Source organism: Chiloscyllium punctatum, chromosome 3 (genome assembly GCF_047496795.1).
Source record: "Chiloscyllium punctatum isolate Juve2018m chromosome 3, sChiPun1.3, whole genome shotgun sequence".
In the NCBI taxonomy this organism is placed as follows: domain Eukaryota; kingdom Metazoa; phylum Chordata; class Chondrichthyes; order Orectolobiformes; family Hemiscylliidae; genus Chiloscyllium; species Chiloscyllium punctatum.
Genome location: NC_092741.1, coordinates 18,075,362 through 18,102,959, shown reverse-complemented (window position 1 = coordinate 18,102,959; position 27,598 = coordinate 18,075,362). Strand labels below are relative to the sequence as shown.

At 46.8% G+C, this 27,598-nt stretch overlaps 1 protein-coding gene across 3 annotated transcripts in view; it reads left to right on the top strand.

Annotated features, from left to right (window-relative positions):
- Nucleotides 1-429: 429 nt before the first annotated feature.
- The window catches only part of LOC140456405 (toll-like receptor 5), a 30,925-nt gene continuing 3,756 nt past the window's right edge, over nt 430-27,598 (top strand). The window contains exons 1-3 of one of the 3 annotated variants that reach the window (XM_072550734.1): nt 430-1,030; nt 1,111-1,274; nt 23,338-23,405. The gene's annotated coding sequence lies outside the window, so the exon portion shown is untranslated. Of the gene's footprint in view, nt 1,275-23,337; nt 23,406-27,598 lie in introns of all 3 variants that reach the window. The other 2 variants (XM_072550735.1, XM_072550733.1) reach the window with 2 other exon arrangements.

Sequence of the window (27,598 nt, the reverse complement as noted above, 5' to 3'; positions counted from 1 at the left end):
GGGACTGTGTAACTGTGGGTGAGACTGTGGGGACTGTGTAACTGTGGGAGAGACTGTGGGGACTGTGTAACTGTGGGAGAGACAGTGGGAACACTGTGACTGTGGGAGAGACTGTGGGGACTGTGTAACTGTGGGTGAGACTGTGGGGATTGTGTAACTGTGGGAGAGATTGTGTAACTGTGGGAGAGACTGTGGGGACACTGTAACTGTGGGAGAGACTGTAGGAGGAATTCAGACTGTAGGTGGAATGCACTTTGGTAAGATCTGTGGAGGTGGTTATGGCTGTGGGAGGGACTCTGAGTATGGGAGTGACTGTAGGATGGAATGGGCGGGACTCTGTAACTGTGGGAGGGAGGGACTAAGGGAGGGATACTCTGTGGGAAAGTCAGATTGGAGGAGATAATACTGTGGGAGGGACTATAACTGTGGGAGAGACTGTGGGGACTCTGTAACTGTGGGAGAGACTGTGGGGACTGTGTAACTGTGGGAGAGACTGTGGGGACACTGTAACTGTGGGAGTGACTTTGGGGACACTGTAACTGTGGGAGAGACTGTGGGGACACTGTAACTGTGGGAGAGACTGTGGGGACTGTGTAACTGTAGGAGAGACTGTGGGGACTCTGTAACTGTGGGAGAGACTGTGGGGACACTAACTGTGGGAGAAACTGTGTGGACACTGTAACTGTGGGAGAGGAAGTGGGGACGCTGTAACTGTGGGAGAGACTGTGGGGACACTGTAACTATGGGTGAGACTGTGGGGACACTGTAACTGTGGGAGAGACTGTGGGGACTGTGTAACTGTGGGAGAGACTGTGGGGACACTGTAACTGTGGGAGAGACTGTGGGGACACTGTAACTGTGGGGACACTGTAACTGTGGGAGAGACTGTGGGGACTGTGTCACTGTGGGAGAGACTGTGGGAGGATTTCACATTGTGTACCCACACTGGCTGGCATTGCCAGTCGCTGGGAATGAGTACAGGAATCAGTGCCTCAGAGTCTGCAGCTCGATCCTGGAGCTCACAGGAAAGGTCAGTAAAACACCACGTCCTCATTTCCCAATGATTCAGGCTGGGCACTTCACGTTCTGAACATTTCTCTTTCCCGAGAGTCAGAGAGAGAGAGACAGACAGATCGTCAGAGAGAGAGAGGGAGGGAGATCTGGGGAGACTCAAAGGGCCAGTTCCCATTCCGGATTCATTTGCTGTCAATTTAAAAACGAACAACAGCGAATGTTGGAAATCCGAAACGGAAACAGCAGGAGGAAGCCAGCAGGTAAGGTCAGATCCAAGGAGAGAAAGCACAGGGTCCAGTGACCATTAAAACATTCACTCTGCTCTCTCTCCCCAGATACTGTGAGACTGGCAGCATTTCAGAAGTAATTTCCACTTCCCTTCCGGTTAGTGACATCTCCTCAACTTGATTCATCTATTTGTGGACTGAGACAACCTGACTCTCTGTCAATCTGGTCTCACTCACTGTCAGTCTGGTATCACTCTCTGTCAGTCTGATCTCACTCCCTGTCAGTCTGATCTCACTCTCTGTCAGTCTGATCTCACTCACTGTCAGTCTGGTCTCACTCTCTGTCAGTCTGATCTCAATCTCTGTCAGTCTGATCTCACTCACTGTCAGTCTGATCTCACTCCCTGTCAATCTGATCTCACTCTCTGTCAGTCTGATCTCACTCTCTGTCAGTCTGATCTCACTCTCTGTCAGTCTGATCTCCATCCCTGTCAGTCTGGTCTCACTCCCTGTCAGTCTGGTCTCACTCACTGTCAGTTTGATCTCACTCACTGTCAGTCTGGTCTCACTCACTGTCAGTCTGATCTCACTCTCTGTCAGTCTGATCTCAATCTCTGTCAGTCTGATCTTAGTCTCTATCAGTGTGATCTCACTCCCTGTCAGTCTGATCTCACTCTCTGTCAGTCTGATCTCAATCTCTGTCAGTATGATCTCACTGTCAGTCTGATCTCACTCTCTGTCAGTCTGATCTCACTCACTGTCAGTCTGATCTCACTCTCTGTCAGTCTGATCTCACTCCCTGTCAGTCTGATCTCAATCTCTGTCAGTATGATCTCACTGTCAGTCTGATCTCATTCTCTGTCAGTCTGATCTCACTCACTGTCAGCCTGGTCTCACTGTTAGTCGGAACTCAATCTCTGTCAGTCTGGTCTCACTGTCTGTCAGTCTGATCTCACTCTCTGTCAGTCTGATCTCACTCACTGTCAGCCTGGTCTCACTGTCAGTCTGATCTCACTCACTGTCAGCCTGGTCTCACTATCAGTCTGATCTCACTCACTGTCAGTCTGATTTTAGTCTCTGTCAGTCTGGTCTCACTCACTGTCAGTCTGATCTCACTCTCTGTCAGTCTAATCTCACTCACTGTCAGTCTGATCTTAGTCTCTGTCAGTGTGATCTCACTCACTGTCAGTCTGATCTTAGTCGCTGTCAGTCTGGTCTCACTCACTGTCAGTCTGAGCTCACTCTCTGTCAGTCTGATCTCACTCACTGTCAGTCTGGTCTCACTCACTGTCAGTCTGATCTTTGTCTCTGTCAGTGTGATCTCACTCACTGTCAGTATGATCTCACTCTGTCAGTCTGATCTCAGTCTCTGTCAGTCTGATCTTAGTCGCTATCAGTCTGGTCTCACTCACTGTCAGTCTGAGCTCACTCTCTGTCAGTCTGATCTCACTCACTGTCAGTCTGGTCTCACTCACTGTCAGTCTGATCTTAGTCTCTGTCAGTCTGGTCTCACTCTCTGTCAGCCTGATCTCACTCTCTGTCAGTCTAATCTCACTCACTGTCAGTCTGGTCTTAGTCTCTGTCAGTGTGATCTCACTCACTGTCAGTCTGATCTTAGTCTCTGTCAGTCTGATCTCACTCGCTGTCAGTCTGATCTCCCTCACTGTCAGTCGGATCTCCCTCACTGTAGTCTGATCTTAGTCGCTGTCAGTCTGGTCTCACTCACTGTCAGTCTGAGCTCACTCTCTGTCAGTCTGATCTCACTCACTCTCAGTCTGATCTTAGCCTCTGTCAGTCTGGTCTCACTCTCTGTCAGCCTGATCTCCCTCACTGTCAGTCGGATCTCCCTCACTGGCAGTCTGATCTTAGTCGCTGTCAGTCTGGTCTCACTCACTGTCAGTCTGAGCTCACTCTCTGTCAGTCTGATCTCACTCACTCTCAGTCTGATCTTAGCCTCTGTCAGTCTGGTCTCACTCTCTGTCAGCCTGATCTCACTCTCTGTCAGTCTGATCTCACTCACTGTCAGTCTGATCTTAGTCTCTGTCAGTCTGATCTCACTCGCTGTCAGTCTGACCTCACTCACTGTCAGTCTGTTCTCCCTCACTGTCAGTCTGATCTCATTCTCTGTCAGTCTAATCTCACTCACAGTCAGTCTGATCTTAGACTCGGTCAGTCTGATCTCACTCTCTGTCAGTCTGACCTCACTCACTGTCAGTCTGATCTCACTCACTGTCAGTCTGATCTCACTCTCTGTCAGTCTGATCTCACTCACTGTCAGTCTGATCTAAGTCTCTGTCAGTCTGGTCTCACTCACTGTCAGTCTCATCTCACACTGTCAGACTGATCTCACTCTCTGTCAGTCTGATCTCACTCCCTATCCGTCTGATCTCACTCTCTGTCAGTCTGATCTCACTCTCTGCCAGTCTGATCTCACTCACTGTCAGTCTGATCTCACTGTCAGTCGGATCTCAATCTCTGTCAGTCTGATCTCAATCCCTGTCAGCCTGATCTCACTCTCTGTCAGTCTGGTCTCACCCTCTGTCAGTCTGATCTCACTCTCTATCAGTCTGATCTCACTCACTGTCAGTCTGATCTCACTCACTGTCAGTGTGATCTCACTCTCTGTCAGTGTGATCTCACTCACTGTCAGTCTGATCTTACTCTCTGTCAGTCTGATCTCACTCCCTATCAGTCTGATCTGACTCTCTGTCAGTCTGATCTCACTCTCTGCCAGTCTGATCTCACTCACTGTCAGTCTGATCTCACTGTCAGTCGGATCTCAATCTCTGTCAGTCTGATCTCAATCCCTGTCAGTCTGATCTCACTCTCTGTCAGCCTGATCTCACTCTCTGTCAGTCTGGTCTCACACTCTCTCAGTCTGATCTCACTCTCTGTCAGTATGATCTCACTCTCTGTCAGTCTGATCTCACTCACTGTCAGTCTGATCTCACTCACTGTCAGTCTGATCTCACTCTCTGTCAGTCTGATCTCACTCACTGTCAGTCTGATCTCACTCACTGTCAGTCTGATCTCACTGTCAGTCTGATCTCAATCTCTGTCAGTCTGATCTCACTCTCTGTCAGTCTGATCTCACTCTGTCAGTCTGATCCTAGTCTCTGTCAGTCTGATATTAGTCTCTGTCAGTCTGATCTCACTCACTGTCAGTCTGATCTAACTCTCTGTCAGTCTGATCACACTTATTGTCAGTCTGATCCCACTCTCTGTCAGTCTGATCTCACTCACTGTCAGACTGATCTCAGTCTCTGTCAGTCTGACCTCTCTCACTGTCAGTCTGATCTAACTCTCTGTCAGTCTGATCACACTTACTGTCAGTCTGATCCCACTCTCTGTCAGTCTGATCTCAATCCCTGTCAGTCTGATCTCACTCTCTGTCAGCCTGATATTAGTCTCTGTCAGTCTGATCTCAGTCTCTGTCAGTCTGATCTCACTCTCTGTCAGTCTGGTCTCGCCCTCTGACAGTCTGATCTCACCCACTGTCAGTCTGATCTCAGTCTCCGTCAGTCTAATCTCAGTCTGTGTCATTCTGATCTCACTTTCAGTCAGTCTGATCTCACTCACTGTCAGTCTCATCTCACTCTCTGTCAGTCTGGTCTCAGTCTCTGTCAGTCTGATCTCACTCTCTGTCAGTCTGATCTCACTCACTGTCAGTCTGATCTCACTCACTGTCAGTCTGATCTCACTGTCAGTCTGATCTCACTCTCTGTCAGTCTGATCTCACTCTGTCAGTCTGATCTTAGTCTCTGTCAGTCTGATATTAGTCTCTGTCAGTCTGATCTCACTCACTGTCAGTCTGATCTCACTCACTGTCAGTCTGATCTCACTCTCTGTCAGTCTGATCTTAGTCTCTGTCAGTCTGATATTAGTCTCTGTCAGTCTGCTCTCAGTCTCTGTCAGTCTGATTTCACTCACTGTCAGTCTGATATCACTGTCAGTCTGGCCTCACCCTCTGACAGTCTGATCTCACCCACTGTCAGTCTGATCTCAGTCTCTGTCAGTCGAATCTCAGTCCCTGTCAGTCTGATCTCAGTCTCTGTCAGTCTGATCTCAGTCTTTGTCAGTCTGATCTCACTCACTGTCAGTCTGAGCTCACTCTCTGTCAGTCTGATCTCACTCACTGTCAGTCTGGTCTCACTCACTGTCAGTCTGATCTTTGTCTCTGTCAGTGTGATCTCACTCACTGTCAGTCTGATCTCACTCTGTCAGTCCGATCTCAGTCTCTGTCAGTCTGATCTTAGTCGCTATCAGTCTGGTCTCACTCACTGTCAGTCTGAGCTCACTCTCTGTCAGTCTGATCTCACTCACTGTCAGTCTGGTCTTAGCCTCTGTCAGTCTGGTCTCACTCTCTGTCAGCCTGATCTCCCTCACTGTCAGTCGGATCTCCCTCACTGGCAGTCTGATCTTAGTCGCTGTCAGTCTGGTCTCACTCACTGTCAGTCTGGTCTCACTCACTGTCAGTCTGATCTTAGTCTCTGTCAGTCTGGTCTCACTCTCTGTCAGCCTGATCTCACTCTCTGTCAGTCTAATCTCACTCACTGTCAGTCTGGTCTTAGTCTCTGTCAGTGTGATCTCACTCACTGTCAGTCTGATCTTAGTCTCTGTCAGTCTGATCTCACTCGCTGTCAGTCTGATCTCCCTCACTGTCAGTCGGATCTCCCTCACTGTCAGTCTGATCTTAGTCGCTGTCAGTCTGGTCTCACTCACTGTCAGTCTGATCTCACTCTCTGTCAGTCTGATCTTAGCCTCTGTCAGTCTGGTCTCACTCTCTGTCAGCCTGATCTCCCTCACTGTCAGTCGGATCTCCCTCACTGGCAGTCTGATCTTAGTCGCTGTCAGTCTGGTCTCACTCACTGTCAGTCTGAGCTCACTCTCTGTCAGTCTGATCTCACTCACTCTCAGTCTGATCTTAGCCTCTGTCAGTCTGGTCTCACTCTCTGTCAGCCTGATCTCACTCTCTGTCAGTCTGATCTCACTCACTGTCAGTCTGATCTTAGTCTCTGTCAGTCTGATCTCACTCGCTGTCAGTCTGACCTCACTCACTGTCAGTCTGTTCTCCCTCACTGTCAGTCTGATCTCATTCTCTGTCAGTCTAATCTCACTCACAGTCAGTCTGATCTTAGACTCGGTCAGTCTGATCTCACTCTCTGTCAGTCTGACCTCACTCACTGTCAGTCTGATCTCACTCACTGTCAGTCTGATCTCACTCTCTGTCAGTCTGATCTCACTCACTGTCAGTCTGATCTAAGTCTCTGTCAGTCTGGTCTCACTCACTGTCAGTCTCATCTCACACTGTCAGACTGATCTCACTCTCTGTCAGTCTGATCTCACTCCCTATCCGTCTGATCTCACTCTCTGTCAGTCTGATCTCACTCTCTGCCAGTCTGATCTCACTCACTGTCAGTCTGATCTCACTGTCAGTCGGATCTCAATCTCTGTCAGTCTGATCTCAATCCCTGTCAGCCTGATCTCACTCTCTGTCAGTCTGGTCTCACCCTCTGTCAGTCTGATCTCACTCTCTGTCAGTCTGATCTCACTCACTGTCAGTCTGATCTCACTCACTGTCAGTGTGATCTCACTCTCTGTCAGTGTGATCTCACTCACTGTCAGTCTGATCTTACTCTCTGTCAGTCTGATCTCACTCCCTATCAGTCTGATCTGACTCTCTGTCAGTCTGATCTCACTCTCTGCCAGTCTGATCTCACTCACTGTCAGTCTGATCTCACTGTCAGTCGGATCTCAATCTCTGTCAGTCTGATCTCAATCCCTGTCAGTCTGATCTCACTCTCTGTCAGCCTGATCTCACTCTCTGTCAGTCTGGTCTCACACTCTCTCAGTCTGATCTCACTCTCTGTCAGTATGATCTCACTCTCTGTCAGTCTGATCTCACTCACTGTCAGTCTGATCTCACTCACTGTCAGTCTGATCTCACTCTCTGTCAGTCTGATCTCACTCACTGTCAGTCTGATCTCACTCACTGTCAGTCTGATCTCACTGTCAGTCTGATCTCAATCTCTGTCAGTCTGATCTCACTCTCTGTCAGTCTGATCTCACTCTGTCAGTCTGATCTTAGTCTCTGTCAGTCTGATATTAGTCTCTGTCAGTCTGATCTCACTCACTGTCAGTCTGATCTAACTCTCTGTCAGTCTGATCACACTTATTGTCAGTCTGATCCCACTCTCTGTCAGTCTGATCTCACTCACTGTCAGACTGATCTCAGTCTCTGTCAGTCTGACCTCTCTCACTGTCAGTCTGATCTAACTCTCTGTCAGTCTGATCACACTTACTGTCAGTCTGATCCCACTCTCTGTCAGTCTGATATCACTCTCTGCCAGTCTGATCTTAGTCTCTGTCAGTCTGATATTAGTCTCTGTCAGTCTGATCTCAGTCTCTGTCAGTCTGATCTCACTCACTGTCAGTCTGATCTCACTCTCTGTCAGTCTGGTCTCGCCCTCTGACAGTCTGATCTCACCCACTGTCAGTCTGATCTCAGTCTCCGTCAGTCTAATCTCAGTCTGTGTCATTCTGATCTCACTTTCAGTCAGTCTGATCTCACTCACTGTCAGTCTCATCTCACTCTCTGTCAGTCTGGTCTCACTCTCTGTCAGTCTGATCTCACTCTCTGTCAGTCTGATCTCACTCACTGTCAGTCTGATCTCACTCACTGTCAGTCTGATCTCACTCTCTGTCAGTCTGATCTCACTCTGTCAGTCTGATCTTAGTCTCTGTCAGTCTGATATTAGTCTCTGTCAGTCTGATCTCACTCACTGTCAGTCTGATCTCACTCACTGTCAGTCTGATCTCACTCTCTGTCAGTCTGATCTTAGTCTCTGTCAGTCTGATATTAGTCTCTGTCAGTCTGCTCTCAGTCTCTGTCAGTCTGATTTCACTCACTGTCAGTCTGATATCACTGTCAGTCTGGCCTCACCCTCTGACAGTCTGATCTCACCCACTGTCAGTCTGATCTCAGTCTCTGTCAGTCGAATCTCAGTCCCTGTCAGTCTGATCTCAGTCTCTGTCAGTCTGATCTCAGTCTTTGTCAGTCTGATCTCACTCACTGTCAGTCTGATCTCACTCTCTGTCAGTCTGATCTCACTCTCTGTCAGTCTGATCTCACTCTGTCAGACTAATCTTAGTCTCTGTCAGTCTGGTCTTACTCTCTGTCAGTCTGATCTCTCCCCGTCAGTCTGACCTCACTCACTGTCAGTCTGATCTCACTCGCTGTCAGCCTGATCTTAGTCTCTGTCAGTGTGATCTCAATCACTGTCAGCCTGATGTCACTCACTATCAGTCTAATCTCACTCACTGTCAGTCTGATCTCACTCACTGTCAGTTTGATCTCGCACATTGTCAGTCTGATCTTATTCTCTGTCAGTCTGGTCTCACTCACTGTCACTTTGATCTCAGTCTCTGTCAGTCTGATCTCAGTCTCTGTCAGTCTGATCTTAGTCTCTGTCAATCTGATCTCACTCACTGTCAGTCTGATCTCAGTCTCTGTCAGTCTGCTCTCAGTCTCTATCAGTCTGATTTCACTCACTGTCAGTCTGATCTCACTGTCAGTCTGGCCTCACCCTCTGTCAGTCTGATCTCACTCACTGTCAGTCTGATCTCACTCTCTGTCAGTCGTCTCACTCACTGTCAGTCTGATCTCACTCTCTGTCAGTCGTCTCACTCACTGTCAGTCTGATCTCACTCACTGTCAGTCTGATCTCACTCACTGTCAGTCTGATCTCAATCTCTGTCAATCTAACCTCACTGTCTGTCAGTCTGATTGCACTCTTTTAGTTTGATCTCTCTCTCTGTCAGTCTGATCTGAGGTCCTGACCATCTGACCTCACTCCCTGTCAGTCTGATCTCACTCCCTGTCAGTCTGATCTCACTCCCTGTCAGTCTGGTCTCACTCTCTGTCAGTCTGATCTCACTCCCTGTCAGTCTGATCTCACTCCCTGTCAGTCTGGTCTCACTCTCCGTCAGTCTGATCTCACTCTCTGTCAGTCTGATCTCACTGCCTGTCAGTCTGATCTCACTCTCTGTCAGTCTGATCTCACTGCCTGTCAGTCTGATCTCACTCTCTGTCAGTCTGCTCTGGTGGACGGGTATAATTTTGGCTTTAAGAACTGCTCATTTTTTGCGGTATGTTTTGAGCTGTTTCCCTGAAACTATAAGCTGTTGTATTGTGCTGGAGTTTGGGGCAGAAAGATCAAAACATCATCACTTTGAAAAGGAGATAAGGAGGCAAAGGCAGGGAGCACATGGTCAGAGAGAGAGAGAGAGAGAGAAACCAACACTGCTGTCTGACACAGCATTGAATCTGCACAGCAACTGCTTTTGTTGCTTGAGTTCAAGTGTCTCTGGACATCGGAGTGCGCCTTAGAAAAAGAGAAAACAGTGGAAATTCCCAGCTGACCTTGGAGGAACCTGTGTGGGAGAACTCACAGCACAGGAACAGATCAATGCATCGTTTTTCAGTGTAACCTTGATGTAAATCTACAATAGAAAGTAGAGTATGTTCTTCTTTAATTAAATGTTTTATTGAGATCTATCTCTTGATTAAATTTTAAAAATATAAAGCAGAGGTACTCAGTTAGCCTGGAGCAGTGTTTTTCGAGCTGTAAGACGGTGTTATTTTCTGGGTCTGTAGACTGTTAAGGAGCAAAGATGGCCTTTAGTAGAGTAATGTGCTCTTCCTGTTGGATGTTGGAGATGATGGAGGGTTTCCAAGTTACTGATGATTATGTCTGCAGGAAGTGTGTTTGGTTGTGAATTCTATCAGATAGCGTGGATCGGTTGGAGGGGCATTTAGAGGCAATAAGGAATTTACAGCAGCTGGGGGTGTGATAGATGGCAGTTATAGGAAGGGAGAAAAATCACAGATACAGTCAGGTAGACGGGTTACTGCTAGGAGAGAGAGGCAGGTAGTGCAGACACCACCTGTGGCTATCCCCATCTCAAACAGGTATCCTGTTTTGGAAAATGTCGGGGGTGATGGACTCTCAGGGGAATGTAGCACGAACAGCCAAGTTTCTGATACAGAGAATAGCTGTAATGTAATGGGGGGGTACATCAGGTTCCAAGCGATCGATTGTGACAGGGGACTCCCACATCCGAGGTACAGACAGATGTTTCTGTGGCCAGCAGCAAAAAAGCAGAATGGTGTGTTGCTTCCCTGGTGCCAGGATCAAGGATGTGTCAGAGAAGACGCAGAATGTTCCCATGGGGGAGAGGGGCCAGCAAGAGGTCATTGTCCACATTGGAACCAACGACACAGGAAGGGAAAAGGTTGAGATTCTGAAGGGAGATTACAGAGAGTTAGGCAGGAATTTAAAAAGGAGGTCCTCAAGGGTAGTAATATCTGGATTACTCCCAGTGCTACGAGCGAGTGAGGGCAGGAATAGGAGGATAGAGCAGATGAATGCATGGCTGAGGAGCTGGTGTATGGGAGAAGGATTCACATTTTTGGATCATTGGAATCTCTTTTGGGGTAGAAGTGACCTGTACAAGAAGGACGGATTGCACCTAAATTGGAAGGGGACTAATATACTGGCAGGGAAATTTGCTAGAGCTGCTCGGGAGGATTTAAACTACTAAGGTGGAGAGGTGGGACCCAGGGAGATAGTGAGGAAAGAGATCAATCTGAGACTGGTACAGTTGAGAAAAGGAACAATTCAAACAGTCAGGGCAGGCAGGGACAAAACAGAGAACAAGGTAGGACTAATAAATTAAACAGCACTTATTTCGATGCAAGGGGCCTAACAGGGAAGGCAGATGGACTCAGGGCATGGTTAGGAACTTGGGACTGGGATATCATAGCAATTACAGAAATATGGTCAGGTCAGGTCTGGTCAGGTCTGGCAGTTTAATGTTCCAGGATACAAATAGAAAAAGGGGCAATAGAGGAAGAGGAGTGGCATTTTTGTTAAGAGATAACATTTCGGCTGTACTGAGGGAGGATATTCCTAGGAATACATTCAGGAAGTTATTTGGGTGGAACTGAGAAATAAGAAAGGGATAATCACCTTATTGGGATTGTATTACATACCCCCCAGTAGTCAGCAGTCAGTTTAGTAATCAGTCTCTCGGGGATAATAGTGTCGAAGGCTGAACTGTAGTCAAGGAGTAGGATTCTTACGGAGCTGTCCTTGGTGTCAAGGTGTTCCAGGGAGGAGTGAAGGGCAAGTGATATGGCATCTGATGTGGAATGAGCTGCCAGAGGAAGTGGTGGAGGCTGGTACAATTACAACATTTAAAAGGCATCTGAATGGATATATGAATAAGAAGGGTTTAGAGGGATATGGGCTAAGTGCTGGCCAATGGGACGAGATGAGGTCAGGATGAGGTCGGCATGGATGAGTTGGACCGAAGGTGTCTATCTCTATGACTCGATGCTGTCATTCTGATCTCAGTCTCTCTCAGTCTGATTCTGTCACTGTCAGACTGGTATCACTCTCTCACAGTTACATTATATCTGCTCAATTTAATCTTCATTCTGCTGTTAACATACAATCACAAAGTGTTAAACAGCAAAATGACACCAGTCTGGGGAGCATTGCTACATGATGTACACGTGCTTTCTCAAATTTCCTCCCCGATCGCCAGCCTCTTCCCTCCCTGCATACTTCCTGAGGCTTCACTAACCCGGGTCATCGTCTCCTTCCCCTATTGGACAGGAATCAGTGGCTATTGTCTTTGGAATCAAACTGCAGAACCAACTATCCCTCTGCCAGCTCATGAGAAGCAGCTGTTTTTGTTAGAAGCATGTGCATCTGAGTTGTTTGGTGCTGAGTACAATTAAACCAAATTAACTCTGACAAGGAATGAGTGAGATTTGTGCTGACTGATTTATCTAGTCATAGAGATGTACAGCACGGAAACAGACCGTTCAGTCCAACCCGTCCATGCCGACCAGCTATCCCAACCTAATCTAGTCCCACCTGCCAGCACCCGGCCCATATCCCTCCAAACCCTTCCTATTCATCTACCCATCCAAATGCCTCTTAAATGTTGAAATTGTACCAGCCTCCACCACATCCCCTGGCAGCTCATTCCATACACGTACCACCCTCTGTGTGAAAAAGTTGCCCCTTAGGTCCCTTTTAAATTTTTCCCCTTTCACCCTAAACCTATACCCTCTAGTTATGGATTTCCCCACCCCAGGGAAAAGAGCTTGTCTATTTATCCTATCCATACCCCTCATGATTTTATAAACCACCCTTCAGCCTCTGAGACTCCAGGGAACAAAGCCCTAGCCTATTCAATCTCTCCCTATAGCTCAAACCTTCCAACCTGGCAATATATTTGAAAATCATTTCTGAATCCCTTCAAGTTTCACAACGCCCTTCCTTGTGCCTTATATCGCTAGTTGAGCTGCACACTTTGCTGAGATACTTGAGGGTGAAAACTGTACCTTTCTGCATTAAGCCACACCTTGTGTGTGCTGCCCCCTGAACTCTGTAGGAAAACATGGAACTGACTCAAAGCACTCAGGAATGAGGAGAAAATTAGCTAAAGGTGAAATGAAGATTTGTGCTGTGTTAAAATATATGTAACATCAAAGTTAGGTAGTGAAGGGATCTGGGGATATGGTTTAAAGTGGGTAATGAAAGACTGAGATGAGTGACATTTTTATGGTCCATTGTTATTCACCTTTCAAGGTGGGGAACCAGACTTCATTTCACCTTTAGAGTCGAAGAGTGTGGTGCTGGAAAAGCACAGCTGGTCAGACAGCACCCGAGGAGCAGGAGAATCGACTGAAAGATCACTCTCCTGGTTCTTGGATGCTGAATTGAATTGAATTGAATTTATTGTCACATGTACCGAGGCACAGTGGAAAACTTTGTCTTGCGAGCAATACAGACAGATCACAGAGTTGAGTGGCATAGATCAATAAATAATAGGTAAACAGCAGCAAAACAAAAACACAGGTACGTTAAGAGTTTGAGAGTCCATTCAGTATTCGAACAACAGTAGGGTAGAAACTGATTCGGAACCGGCTGGTGCATGTGTTCAGGCTTCTGTACCTTCTCCCCGATGGTAGAGGCTGTAGAAAAACCTTGCCAGGGTGGGATGGATCTTTGAGAATGCTAGTGGCCTTTTCTTGACAGCGGGCCTGGTAGATGGATTCTATAGATGGGAGGTTGGCCTTTGTGATTGTCTGGGCCGAGTTCACCACTCTCTGTAACCGTCTCCGATCTTGAATGGTACAGTTGCCATACCAGGGAGTGATACAGCCAGACAGAATGCTCTCGATGGTGCACCTATAAAAGTTGGCAAGGGTATTCACCTTTCCTCAGCTGCCCGAGGAAGAAGAGATGTTGTTGGGCCTTTGTAACCAGTGCGTCCACATGAAGAGACCAAGAAAGCTTGTTGTTGATGACCACTCCCAGGAGCTTGACAACCTCCACTCATTCCACCTCTGTGATGTTAATGTGTAGGGGGGCATGAGTATCATCCCACCGAAAGTCAATAATGAGTTCCTTGGTTTTGCCAGCATTGAGGGCTAGGTTATTCTGAGTGCACCATTTTCCAGATCTTTCATCTCCCGTCTGTAGTCTGTTACGTCGCCATCTGAGATACAACTGATTATAGTGGTGTCATCGGTGAACTTGTGAATGGCATTAGTCTGGTATTTGGTGACGCAGTCATGGGTATACAGCGAGTACAGTAGGGGGCTGCATGCACACCCCTTGGGGGGCTCGGGTGTTGAGTGTTAGTGAGGATAAAATATTGTCCCCAATCTTCACTGACTGTGGCCTGTGGGTCAGGAAACTGAGGATCCAGTTGCAGAGAGTGGGGCTTAGTCTGAGATCGCTAAGTTTAGTCATCAGTCTCGAGGTGCTGCCTGGCCAGCTATGCTTTCCCAGCCCCACACTCTTCAACTCGGATTGACAGCATCTGCAGTCCTCACTGTCTCCTTCATTTCACCTTTCGCTAATTTTCTCCTCATTCCTGAGTGCTTTGAGTCAGTTCCATGTTTTCCTACAGAGTTCAGGGGGCAGCACACACAGGGTGTGGCTTAATGCAGAAAGGTGCAGTTTTCACCCTCAGGTATCTCAGCAAAGTGTGCAGCTCAACTCGCGATATTGAGTAGGAAGGAAAACATCACCTGGTCAGAGCAGGGCAGAGAAATCGGAGTCTGATTCAAAGCCAGCCTGTTTAGACAGTTCCAGTCAGAGCCTTGGCTTAGATAAATCCTCAGCATGTGTTTTTAATGTTAGTTAAGCAGACCCTCTCATGTGGAGTTTGTAATGCTATGCTGCTGCTCTGTCCGTAACTCAGTCTCTCATTTTCCTCCACTGGAACGTGGCCGACCTCTAGTGGTGATGAGATTCATCTGCAGGATGTGGGCATTGCTGGAAAATGCAGCAAAAAGGGTTAACTGTTGAGCATGTACAGAGGAAGCTTTGCCAATGATGATGCAGAGAGAAAGAAGCAAGAATAGCAACTTGCACCGAGTACTTCGCTGGAGGGTAGAACCTTGATTGTGTATTACTAAAGACTTGCTTCCACAAATCGTCAGCCAGCCAGTCAGAGAGAGAGAGAGAGAGGGAGAGAGCCAGCCAGATCTTCTCAAAGACGTCACGTGAAAATGGCAGGACAATCTCCCCCCGTCTTGAGAAGGTGGTGTGGAGCTGCGTTGTTAAACCATTGCAGTTTGAGCGGTGGAGGTACATCCTCAGTGCTGTTCGAAATTTTGATTTTGATCCAGGAATAGAGAGGAAACATGCGTTCAATTCTGGTCTCCCTCTTTTGGGAAAGATGTTGTGAAACTTGAAAGGGTTCAGAAAAGATTTATGAGGATGTTGCCATTATTGGAGAGTTTGAGTTATAAGGAGAGGCTCAACAGGCTGGGGCTGTTTTCCCAGAGGCTGAGGGGCGACCTTACAGATCAGACCACAAGACATAGGAGCAGAAATTAGGCCATTCAGCCCATCGAGTCTGCCCCACCATTCAATCATGGCTGATAAGTTTCTCACCCCCCATTCTCCTGCTTTTTCCCTGGAACCCTTGGTCCCCTCAAGAACCTACCTATCTCTGTCTTAAATATACTCAATGACCTGACCTCCACAGCCTTCTGGAGCTGTGAATTCCATCGATTCCCCACTCTCTGGCTGAAGAAGTCTCTCCATACCTCCATTCTAAAAAGTTCTCCCTTTACTCTAAGGCTGTGGCCTTGGGTCCTAGTCTCTCCCACCAACGGAAACATCTTCCCAACACCCACTCTATCCAGTCCATTCAGTATTCTGTATATTTCAATTAGATACACCCCCATCCTTCTCAACTCCATCGAGTGTAAACCCAGAGTCCTCAAATGTTCTTTATATGTTAAGCTTTTCAATTCTGTTTACAAAATCATGAGGGGCATGGATTCGATAAATAGACAAACCCTTTTCCCAGGGGAGGGGAGTCCAAAACTAGGGTTTACAGTGAGAAGAAAAAAAAATTAAAAGGGATCTAAGTGGAAACGTTTTCACGCAGAGGGTGGTGTGTGTGTGGAATGAGCTGCCAGAGGATGTGGTACAATTGCAACATTTAAGATGCATTTGGGTGAGTATATGAATAGGAAGGGTTTGAAGGGATATTGGCTAAGGGCTGGCAAATGGGACTAGATTAGCTTAGGATATCTGGTCAGCATGGACGAGTTAGACCAAAGGGTCTGTGCTGTACATCTCTGACTCGATCCAAGTCAGGATGGTGTGTAAATTGGAACACTGATATCCATTCTCAGGATGTGGGCAAGTTGCCCGTCCCTAGTAACTCAGAGGGTAGTTAAGAGCCAGCCACATTGCTGTGGGTCCAGGCTCATGTGTCAACCAGGCCAGGCCAGAACAGCAGCTTTCCCCCCGGAAAGGGCATTGGTGAATCAGTTGGTTTATGTCACTGGGTTGGAATACCATGTTTTGCCATTCCTACCATGTCACATCTGACAGAGTAAGAAAAGAGAATGGATTTATTGGCTGATTCATGGAACATGGACTCTGAATCCAAATCATGAATATCATACATAGACTAGTCAAGGAGGAAGTTAGAGAAATATTTCAACCCCGTTCACCTGCTCTCACAGGGAGGTGCAGCATTGACTGATTCAGCTGCGTTGGCAAATTGGTTTAGTCCTCAGGGCAAAAACCGTCACTTGATGACGGTGTGTTCCCAGAACAATCAGATTATTGTACTCCAGCTGAGGACAGTTTAAAATAGAAACTTCACTCCTTGGAACGAGAGGAGGGTGGGACACGTGGACAAATTCCACCGAAACCAAACAAATTTGAGGGAAACAGCGAGTGAACACAAATACACAAACATCAGAAACAAACAGTAAAGGTTCACAGATACTAGAGACATGAGCCAGATCACGGAGACAGGAGCATTCCACTCCCACAGTCCAATCAGGATCATTATCGCCCACCGAGAAACTATGATCGCGACAGCAAACATCAAACATTGTCTAGGACAGAGCTCCTATCTCTCCCCTCACACTGGGACCCTCACTGATACCACACTCCCCTCACACTGGGACCCTCACTGATACCACACTCCCCTCACACTGGGACCCTCACTGATACTGCACTCCCCTCACACTGGGACCCTCACTGATACCACACTCCCCTCACACTGAGACCCTCACTGATACTGCACTCCCCTCACACTGGGACCCTCACTGATACCACACTCCACTCACACTGGGACCCTCACTGATACTGCACTCCCCTCACACTGGGACCCTCACTGTTACCGCACTCCCCTCACACTGAGACCCTCACTGATACCACACTCCCCTCACACTGGGACCCTCACTGATACCACGCTCCCCTGACACTGGGACCCTCACTGATACCACACTCCCCTCACATTGGGACCCTCACTGATACCACACTCCCCTCACACTGGGACCCTCACTGATACCACACTCCCCTCACACTGGGACCCTCACTGATACCACACTCCCCTCACACTGAGACCCTCACTGATACCACACTCCCCTCACACTGGGACCCTCACTGATACTGCGCTCCCCTCACACTGGGACCCTCACTGATACCACACTCCCCTCAAACTGGGACCCTCACTGTTACCGCACTTCCCTCACACTGGGACCCTCACTGATACCACACTCCCCTCACACTGGGACCCTCACTGATACTGCACTCCCCTCACACTGGGACCCTCACTGATACTGCACTCCCCTCACACTGGGACCCTCACTGATACCACACTCCCCTCACACTGGGACCCTCACTGATACCACACTCCCCTCACACTGGAACGTTCACTGATACCACACTCCCCTCACACAGGGACCCTCACTGTTACTGCATTCCCCTCACATTGGGACCCTCACTGATACCACACTCCCCTCACACTGAGACCCTCACTGATACCACACTCCCCTCACACTGGGACCCTCACTGATACCACACTCCCCTCACACTGGGACCCTCACTGATACCACACTCCCCTCACACTGGGACACTCACTGATACCACACTCCCCTCCCATTGGGACCCTCACTGATACTGCACTCCCCTCACACTGAGACCCTCACTGATACTGCACTCCCCTCACACTGGGACCCTCACTGATACCACACTCCCCTCACACTGGGACCCTCACTGATACCACACTCCCCTCACACTGGGACCCTCACTGATACCACACTCCCCTCACACTGGGACACTCACTGATACCACACTCCCCTCACATTGGGACCCTCACTGATACTGATATTCCACAATGCCGTGAGAATCTTTATGTTTGTCGTACAGATGTGACCTCTCTGTACTGTGTTGAAATGTAGCTGTTGTGTTCGGTCCCAGTGCCTTTTGGTCTGTATCCCAATAAGAGACATGTTCATGATGTCACCACTGTTTTTGCCATGTCACTTGAGTGTTTTCAGTCTCAGACTCCACCTTATCCTGTGATGACCTGGATAATGACACTCTACAGAAGAAAGCCCCTCTGTTGTAAATGTATATCCTTGTCCTGTCCCAGTGTATTTGAAGAAGGTAATGTTTGTGCGTGATAACCTTCTATAGTTCAGTATCCACGCCAGTGTCTTACATTATTAGATATAACATAAACAATTCTCTGTCAGGTAAAACCCCCTCTTAGCTCCTGGTTCACCCCACTGTTACCAATGGCGGCCCTCTGTAAACCAGACTTCATAATCGTGATGGTAAATATTTTAAAAACTATTTGACCACCAACTGGTCAACACCAACCATTGGAGAATTTGGATGAAGAACAGTCTGTCTCTTATTCCTGATTGAAGGGGCTTTTGCCCGAAACGTCGATTTCGCTGCTCCTTGGATGCTGCCTGAACTGCTGTGCTCTTCCAGCACCACTAATCCAGTATTTGCTTTCCAGCATCTGCAGTCATTGTTTTTACCTCACAGTCTGTGTCTCTCCCACTGTTCAACAGCATCAGTTTGTAAAGTCTCTATCAGATTCTTCAGGGGCTGGACAGGGCAAATGCTGAGCAGGTCTTCCCCATCATGCGAGAGGACGAGAGGGCGCAGTCTCAGAATAAATGACTTAAGACTGAGATCTGGAAGGTTCTTCACAATCAGCTCAAGGAAAGAAATGACTTCAGGATCAACAGCCTCGTGTCAAACAGAGAGCAATCCTGAGAGTCAAAGAACCATCTTGTTTAAGGTATTATAGTGAAGAGTGGCTTTCCCCAAACAGGAAGTGTCAGGGAGGCTCATCGGATTAATTATCAGCTCTCCAACAGTTCAACACATTCAGGAGGATCTGTACGGCAAGAAGAGATAGATATTATTGGTCTGTTACTGAGGACTGACACAAATATGGAGCCCTAGGGTAGGTGGAAGACAATCACACGCTTTAATTGCAGCTTACATTGATGCTGTGGTGAGTGAGGTGAACGAAACTGGCAGAGTCTGCCACAAGATGTGGTTTACCATCAGAGCTTCTCCTGATTCTGGACTGTCCATGGTGATAATGGTCCATGGAAGCCTGGTCCCAAAGGCCAAGCCTGACCCCAGAAAAACATGCCACTCAAAAAACAACACTGACAACACAGAGGGTGTTAAGATGAGGCACTGGATAGAGTTCAGAGTGAACCAGGAGAAAGACAAATGTCAGAAGATGATCCAGCTTTCTATTTTGTTAACCTCACAAACCGCGTCAACAGTACAAGGTGACCTGGAGCTGTAACATTGATTAATAAATAGCATGTGCTTGATGATTGGTGAGATTCACACCACGCCACAGTCAACAATATCCAAACAGGGGACTTTGAAGTGAGGAAAATCCAATCTGATACACCAAACAGATTCCCCACCCCCTCACAAAGACCACAATGTTCCTTTTGAGCCACACCTGATGCTCCAGACTGCAGTGTTAGACATGTTCTCGAGGTTAATCTGTTACTTTGGCCAGAGCCTGTGTGAACAGTTGCAATGGGTAACTGCTTAAGTTGAGCAACCACAAAAACTGGTAAAGACTATTATCCAGTGATGGGCTGACAGTAACAAGGAAGACCCTGAGAACATTGGCTCATTTTATACAAGGATGAACTCTGTGTATTACAGCAAGCCATTTCAATGGCTGATAAGTCCATATCAAAATACTACGTTACACCAGGGACACATGGGTATTGAATTCACAGGACAGCTGCAGGGGAGTCTGTAGACTGGCTGGGATGAATCAGGATATCCAATGATTGATGATCATATGTGAGAGATGCCAAATATATCAACCTCAGCAGCAAAGGGACCCTCTACATCCACACACTGTTCCTTCCACTCCTTCGACAGAATCAGCACTGGACACATTCACTCCATTGAATAGACACATGGGGAAATTTACTCCTCCACATTTCCCAGCATTCAATGACTTAGCAACATAATAAGCATGACCATTGCTGTCATGTTTTCAGTGTCTCACAGAGTACATGGTACATACCATCAAAACCATCAGCACGAACCGCTGCCCAGCAAAACTAGGCTTTTGCCCCATATGGCTACATTTTCATGTAATGTCAATGGGAAAGGCATTAACATCCCCCGATTGATTTTATATTCGGAAGGCCTTGGCCAATTATCGAGCCTTTCGGAAACATGGGACACTCTTCCTCAAAGACAGAGGTCAATTTGTGATGATGCTGCTCCTTTAACAAGGTTAGGTTGTCCTTGGCTTTTTTTTTTCAGAGAGTTTATAAAAGCAATGATTCGGAAAGTTCTAGGTTTGGAGGTTTTAGGGCCCATTTGATTATAGCTGACAGACACTGCCTCGGTTCAACGGCTTACAAGTTTAAAAACAACTGCTGCAATGAACGAGGAGAGTCCAGTTCTCCCAGCTCAGCTTTACTCTGGTCTGGTCTGGTCTGGCTGGTTTGGTTTGGTTTAGTTTGGTTTGGTTTGGTTTTTGTAGTCTGGCTGTTCAGAGAAAGCAGTCAGTGAGTTTTTGAGTCTGCTGGTCCAAGAAACAGCTCCATGGAGGAAGGTGTTCCAAGCTGAATCTCTCTGTCATCTCTCTGTCTTCTGCAAAACCCTGGATTTGATTTTACCTTTGGTACCAAGGGGTGTTTATGGCGAATATTGCAAGTATTTGGAACAGCAACGTTACGTTGGGATGGTCAGTTGGCTTTTCGAATAGGTTAAGTTATTCTATATCCTGTTCTGTGTTTCATTCGGTAATCTTGTAAATAAATTCTATTTTATTTCAAACTAAGTGGTTGGACCAGCTGCATCCCTCCTGGAATATCCACTCTCCCCCTGTTTAAAACAACTCACAAAGTTAGGGTCTGGGCGACTTTCTTGAAATGTTTTAAGGGGGTCTGCCCTGGTCCATTATAAATTAAAGAGATACATGACGATTGAGGAACTGGAGAACTATCAAACTGTAAACTAGACAGATAGTCTGAGATCTGAATCCAAACACTGAGGAACAAACAAGGGTTTCTCAAATACCCCACCAGCCTGGATCATGTGAAGTCATTACTGAGTTGGAGCTACTTTGGGAAACAGCGGCTCTAACCAATATCCAGCCCTCTCACCAATTCTTCACGAAGAGACTGAGGAAGAACACTTGGATGATGATGATTGTTGTGATGCTAAGTGATAGCGACCAGCAACAAGATGACCAAGTTGTCAAAGGGGTACAGCAGAAAAACAACCCAAACCTCTCCAGACAGGTTCCAGGTACCAGGTCAGGGACAAACTGACAACCCACCAGAGAGCTCTGTTGTGACCCAGTGAGCTGAGGGACGCTGGGTAATCTGATGGGTTTTGAATGGTCTGTGGACAGGGCTCTCTGTTGGTACCTGGATAAAATAGTGATGTCAATGTTTGATTGATTCGATACTGCTGGATAATCTGGCCTGGGGGGTGGGGGGGGGGGAGGGGGGTGGGGAGGGGAGGTTTATGTACAGAACAGTTACTCAACAAGAAAAGGCCATTTGATTCACCTTCTCCCATTCTTCTAGTTACACACCATAACAATCAGAATGATACAGCACCGTCTCATCCCACACACCTCTGTCAGTTCATTCCATCAATTATTCAATTCAATCCATCCGACTGCCTTTCCCCAAAAGGCCCTAAAATCTCTCCGTCCAGGCATTTATTCAATTCCTGTTGAAAGGTTATTAACTCCACACTTTCAGGCAGTGTGTTTCAATTCCTCTTCGCCTGCTGTTAAAAAAAAGTCTTATCTTGCAAGATCCCTGGATTTTTGCCAGTCACCGTAAATCTCTGTCCCCGATTACAGAACTTTAGAAAGAGGAGCAAGAGTAGGCCATTCGGCCCTTTCAGGGCTCTGCCATTCAATACGATCATAGCTGATGATCCAACTCAGTCCCCTGTCGCCACTTTCTCCCCATATCCTTTTGATCCCTTTATCCCTAAGAACAATATCTGACTCCTTCTTGAAAAAGTTTTCAACTGCTTTCTGGGGCAGAGAGTTTCAGCCTCCCCACTCCCTGGGGGAAACAGTTTCCCCTCCTCTCGGTGACCCCTGGTTCTAGACTCCCCTGTCATTGGAAACAACCTTCCTGTATCTACCCTGGTCAGTCTCGGTAGGATTTTATAGGATTCTGAGTGATCCTCCTCATTCTTCAAAACTCCAGTGAATATTGTCCTAACTGATATGTCAGTCCTGCCAAACCCAGGAATCAGTCTCTGTTCATAACTGAAGACTTGCATCCTTGGGACGATTCAGATTAGATTAGATTCCCCACAGTGTGGAAACAGACCCTTCGGTCCAACAAGTCCACACCAACCCTCTGAAGAGTAACCCACCCAGTCCCATTTTTCTCTGACTAATACACCATAACACGACGGGCAATTTAGCATGGCCAATTCACCTGACCTGCACATCTTTTGGACTGTGGGAGGAAACCGGAGCACCCGGAGGAAACCCAGGCAGACACGGGGAGAATGTGCAAACTCCACACAGACAGTCACCCGAGGCTGGAACCGAACCTGGGACCCTGGTGCTGTGAGGCAGCAGTGCTAACCACTGACCCACTGTGCCACCCTATTTCAAGAAAATACGTGAATTGAATTGATGTAAAAATAGAGGAAGCGTCAAAAATACAACAGACCTAACTGTGAATGATCACACACTTTGACTGTTTTTTGATATTATTTTGTCAGAAATCTTTAAAACAAACTTTCGATTAAGTTGTGTAGAATTAAGACAGTTTTTTAGTTATGGAGTTTTACAAAAATTTCTAATTGCACATTGAGACAATTTATCAGCTCAGCTCAGTTACTTTAAACCAATAATAGTTTTAGCCATTAAACCTGGTCCTTCAATCAAACATATTATCTATAACTGTGATGTTACTAAACTACTCTCACAGGTTCATTTAGTGTACAATATTCTCTTTTGGTTAATAATTTGAAAGCAGAAAGTGAATCCCAGCAGTGAAAACTTGGCTTTTGCTTCTCTTCATTTCTCAGCGTTTTTATTCTTATTGGGATTCAACCCTGACTGTCCTTAAATAAGCAAGGAAGCAGCCATTGAGGGTAGCATTAAAGTATTTCACGTGGTTCTGGATCTGTGCCTGAGTGAGTTTATCCCAGTGATTAATCATTAATAATGATTGTTTCTGCAGATCAGTTTTGAGACTCCCTCACATGAAGTGAAGACTGTGATCTCTGGTTTCTGCAGGCTGTGGACAAGGTAAACCACCACACCACATCCTACATGGTTCAGAATTCATTACACCTCTATTTCCAGTGAGGAGATGTCTGGTTAGGCCTCAGTCCCAGCTCCGTTAGCTGAACAGCTGCTAGGATGTGCAGAGTTCAAACCCTGCACTGGCTTACATCACGGGAAAGGACTCTCCTTCTCAATCCTTCCCTTGCCTAAGGGTTTGGTGACCCTCAGGTTAAACCCCACCAACAACCATCTCCCTGTAATGGGAAAGCAGCCCTATGGTCTGAGAAGACTGTGGTGATTTTACCCTTACTGTCCTTAAATAACGTAAGCAAGGAAGCAGCCATTGAGGGTAACATAGTGGTAATGTAACTGGGCTAGAGCCCCAGAGAGTAATGGGGACATGGGTTCAAATCCCACCATGGAAGGATGGAAGAGGAGCTATTGCAAGTAAGACCACAAGATATCCAAAGATGTGCAGGTTAGGTGAATTGGCTATGCTAAATTGCCCATAGTGTTAAGCTATATGCAAGTAAAGTGTATTAGTCAGGGGGAAATGTGGAGTAATATGGTAAGGGAATGGTTCTGGGTGGGTTACTCTTCAGAGGGTGGGTGTGGACTTGGGCCAAATGGCCTATTTCCACACTGTAGGGATTCTATGATACTATGCTGTATAATTCCAGAGATGTAGAGGAAAGGATAGCAAAGATAATTCTGGATAGGAGTGAGAGTAACAGGGTAGTTGTTATGGGGGTTTTTAACTTTCTAAATGTTGACTGGGAACACTATAGTTTGAGTACTTTAAAAGGGTCAGTTTTTGACCAATGTGTGCAGGAGGGTTTCCTGACACAGTATGGAGACAGGCCAACAAGGGGTGAGGCCACATTGGATTTGGTACTGGCTAATGGACTTGGCAAGGTGTTAGATTTGGAGGTAGGTGGGCACTTTGGTGGTAGTGACCACAATTCGGTTCTGTTTACTTTAGAGATGGAAAGGAATCAGCAGGGCAAGAATTATTCCTGGGGGAGAGGCATTTATGATGTGATGAGGCAAGATTTAGGATGCATAGGATAGGGAAGGAAACTGCAGGGGACGGGCACAAATGAAATGTGGAGCTTATTCAAGGAACAGCTACTGCGTGTCCTTGATAAGTATGTACCTGTCAGGCAGGGAGGAATAGGTCCAGTGAGGGAGCCATGGTTGAGTAAAGACGTTGACTCACCTGTCAAGAGGAAGAAGATGGCTTATATTAAGATGAGATGTGAAGGCTCAGTCAGGGTGCTTGATAGTTACAAGTTAGCCAGGAAAGACCTAAAGAGAGAGCTAAGAAGAGTCAGGAGGGGACATGAGAAGTCATTGGCAGGTAGGATTAAGGAAAACCCTAAAGCTTTCCAAAGGTATATCAGGAATAAAAGAACAACTAGAGTAAGATTAGGGTCAATCAAGGACAGTAGTGGGAAGTTATGTGTCGAATTGCCTTTGATCTTTGTGTCGTTATTGTCTACAGGAATAGTGCCTGAAGACTGGAGGATAGCAAATGTTGTCTCCTTGTTCAGGGAAGGGAGTAGAGACAACCCTGGTAATTATAGACCAGTGGGCCTTACTTTAGTTGTGGGTAAAGTGTTGGAAAAGGTTATAAAAGATACAATTTATAATCATCTAGAAAGTAATAAGTTAATTAGGGATAGTCAACATGGTTTTGTGAAGGAAGGTCTTGCCTCATAAACCTTATTGAGTTCTTTGAGAAGGTGAACAAAGAGGTGGATGAGGGTAAAGTGGTTGATATGGTGTATGTGGACTTCAGTAAGGTGTTTGATAAGGTTCCCCACCGTAGACTATTGTACAAAATACGGAGGCATGGGATTGAAGGTGATGTGGCAGATTGGATCAGAAATTGGCTCGCTAAAAGAAGACATAGGGTGGTGGTTTATGGGAAATGTTCATTCTGGAGTTCAGTTACTGGTGGTGTACCACAAGGATCTGTTTTGGGGCCACTGCAGTTGGTCATTTTTATAAATGACAGAGATGAGGGCATAGAAGGATGGATTAATAAATTTGCGGATGACACTAAGGTCGGTGGAGTTGTGGATAATGCTGAAGGATGTTGCAGGTTACAGAGGGAAATAGATAAGCTGCAGAGCTAGGCTGAGGTGGAAAATGGAGCTTAATGCAGAAAAGTGTGAGGTGATTCACTTTGGAAGGAGTAACAGGAATGCAGAATACTGGGCTAATGGCAAGTTTCTTGGCAGAGTAGATGTGCAGAGAGATCTGGGTGTCCATGTTCACAGATCCCTGAAAGTTGCCACCCAGGTTAATAGGGTTGTCAAGAAGGCATACGGTGTATTAGCTTTTATTAGTACGGGGATTGAGTTTTGGTGTCAAGAGGTCATGTTGCAGCTGTACAAAACTCTGGTGCGGTCGCACTTAGTATTGCATGCAGTTCTGGTCACCGCATTATAGTAAGGATGTGGAAGCTTTGGAAAGGGTCTAGAGGTGATTTATTGGGATGTTGCCTGGTATGGAAGGAAGGTCTTACGAGGAAAGGCTGAGGGACTTGAGGCTATTTTCGTTGGAGAGAAGAAGGTTGAGAGGTGACTTAATAGAGACATAAAAGATGGTTAGAGACATAAAAGAGGGTTAGATAGGGTGGACAGGGAGAGCCTTTTTCCAAGTATGGTAACGGTGAGCAAGAGGGGACATAGCTTTAAATTGAGGGGTGATAGATATAGGACAGATGTCAGAGGTAGGTACAGAGAGTAGTAGGGGTGTGGCACGCACTGCCTACAACAGTAGGAGACTCGCCAACTTTGAGGGCACTCAAATGGTCATTGGCCAGACATATGGATGTAAATGGAATAGTGTGGGCTTGATGGGCTTCAGATTGGTTCCACAGGTCGGTGCAACATCAAGGCCAGAAGGGTCTATCCTGTGCTGTCATGTTCTATGTTCTGTGATGTAGGAACAGAATTAGGCCATTCAGCCCATTGAGTTTGCTCTGCCATTTAATCCACAATCCCTTTGCGATTGAGATTTCTGAAGCCTTTCCCTGTTTAGATTAGATTCCCTACAGTGTAGAAACAATTGTACACACAACAGTTGAACCTGTCTTGTGGAAATGGTAACCAATGCTTAACCAATTATACATTCTAAAACTGACATGGAAAACATTGTTATCAGCCTGATTTATTCGAGGATGTGAGACAATGCAGAGCAGGAGTGAGGGGTTAAGGGTCCTCCTTTTCAATTATGTTTTCAATCTTTGTCAAACAAGCCTCTGCTGTAGTATTGTGTAGAATTCTGTGATCCACACTTTATAAAAGATATCCAGGCACTAGAGAGCGAGTGCAGAACTAACCAGAAGACAAAGATTGGCAAAAGAATGAGAGGTCACCGAGGGAATATAGGAACACAAGAAATAGGAGCAATTGGCCAAATAGCCCAAGTCCACTTCCCCATTTAAAATAGAAGCATTGGTGTACGTTAACACCACCTTATAAAAATCTACCGATCTCAGTCTTAAATGTTTTCACTGCTGGAGTAACCCATAAACAGCTGGGGTAGAGAATTCCAAGTAATGTTTCCTCAACCAGTCTGAATTGGTTGGTTCCTTCTCTTGACCTTGTGTTCAATATTCCCTGAGCAGCAGCACCAATCTCTCCACAACGACCCTGTTAACCCCCACTACAGAACGTGAGGCTTGAATCAGATCATCGCTCATTCTTCGGAAACTCTGGGGAAATGGTTTCCCCCTCAGTGAGTTGTGATCTGGAATGCGCTGCTACAAAGGTTGGCTGAAACAGATTCAATAATAACCTCCAGAAGGGAGTTTGGACTTGGGAAGGAAATTTTACAAGGTGACCAAGGAGCAAGGGAATGGTGACTAACAGGGGGCTAGCTCACAGAGCCAAATGACCAATCCCAATGGTGTCATAAAGGGCGGCACGGTGGCAAAGTGGTTAGCGTTGCTGCCTCACAGCGCCAGAGACCCGGGTTCAATTCCCGCCTCAGGCGACTCTCTGTGTGGAGTTTGCATATTCTCCCCGTGTCTGCGTGGGTTTCCTCCGGGTGCTCTAGTTTCATAGAACATAGAAGAATACAGCACAGTACAGGCCCTTTGGCCCTCGATGTTGTGCCAATCCTAGCCCACTATCCTCCATATGCCTATCCAATGCCCATTTAAATGCCCATAAAGAGGGAGAGTCCACCACTGCTACTGG